General features: G+C 34.5%; 1 long non-coding RNA gene across 1 annotated transcript; it reads left to right on the top strand.

Moving 5' to 3' along the window:
* Positions 1-292: 292 nt before the first annotated feature.
* Positions 293-1,010, top strand: LOC309491662. The gene is made up of 3 exons (XR_014203243.1): positions 293-478; positions 634-735; positions 823-1,010. It is a non-coding gene; the product is annotated as an uncharacterized lncRNA (long non-coding RNA).
* The last annotated feature ends 307 nt before the right edge of the window (positions 1,011-1,317 follow it).

Below are 1,317 nucleotides of genomic sequence, written 5' to 3'. Positions count from 1 at the left end.
ACCTTGCAACGCTCTGGGAATGTTATTTTATGGCTGAAAAAATAAAATAAACGTTCCTAGAACCTTATTTTCTTAAAAAATTCTCAATAAAATAACCAAATGGGAGCCAAAAACTAACGGGTTTTAATGTGCTTTATGGTTAATTTTTCAATAGGGTCAAAGAAGATTGAAATGACCTGAATATTGAGTCCATCCATTAGTTTACATAAAAGTGCCCGTTCACTTTTGCCCAAGCCAAACCAAAATTCTGCCTACGCCACTGCACACACTGCTTCAATGACTTTAAATAATGTGATAGCCTAAATGAAAAACAAGGTTTTATCAGTCATACTTGTTTCATTTCAGGCTTACTGAAAGGTTTGCACGTGTGGCGAATAGAGAGACTTTTCGGAAACTTGCAGATAGAGTGTTTGAAAGTGGCATTACCTGGGGGAAAATTGTTACTCTGTTCTGGGTCGTTGTAAATGCAGTTGTAAAGGTAAGTAGTGCTTTTCTTATCTTACCAATCTGAGTCAATGACATTTCTATTTTAATGGTCAAACTTAAAATATTAATGCTCTGTGACAAGTAAACTTTGTGGTCAGATGTCACTCAAATGTGTTTGATTTTGTTTGTTTGTCTTTGCATGGATAGAGGCTTGCCAGTTTATTTAATTCTGTTTTACGATTTGTGTCTTGGATACTGGATTACATCAGGGACAAATTACTGAGCTGGATCAACCAAACAGGAGGATGGGTATGATTTGATAAACATGAACACAGTTGTATTAACACAGCATGACAATACAAATTAATGAGTCATTTGTTATTATATTTATAACAGGTTCAGTTTTGTTGAGCTAATCCAGCCTAATTTCCCTCTATTCTTGAGTCCTTTTCATCAATGGAATACTCCTGGATGGCCAAATATCCATAACACAATAACATTTAAATAAAATTTCTTCTGTAAGTGGATCAAGCATTGTTTAAGTTTGATTTATTGCAATATTAAACCATATTTCTTTATCAGTCTGAAGACTATGCTTTCCCAGTCAACACTTTGATCTCACAGTGATCACTCTCTAAAACATTGTAAACATGTTTAGTGATAACATTGATAGAACATTATCTCCTAACATTCTTATAAAGTTTTAGTGGGAAGTTTCCCAGCAGACACAGGACTGATCCTCTTAAAAGAGGTTTAGATGTTGAAGTTTGTTTGAAAGTAATAGTTTCGTTTGGTCACCATTGTGGAGGTCAGTGTTTGCTTTAGTTGGGCTCTTTGACCTTGACTATTTGATGATAGTTGTTCTCTTGCTACTGTAAGTATTTGTTATAG

This window comes from Leuciscus leuciscus, assembly GCF_965113295.1.
Source record: "Leuciscus leuciscus genome assembly, contig: HAP1_SCAFFOLD_701, whole genome shotgun sequence".
NCBI lineage: Eukaryota > Metazoa > Chordata > Actinopteri > Cypriniformes > Leuciscidae > Leuciscus > Leuciscus leuciscus.
Note: the sequence above shows the minus strand (reverse complement) of the source record. Positions and strands in the feature narration are given on the sequence as shown.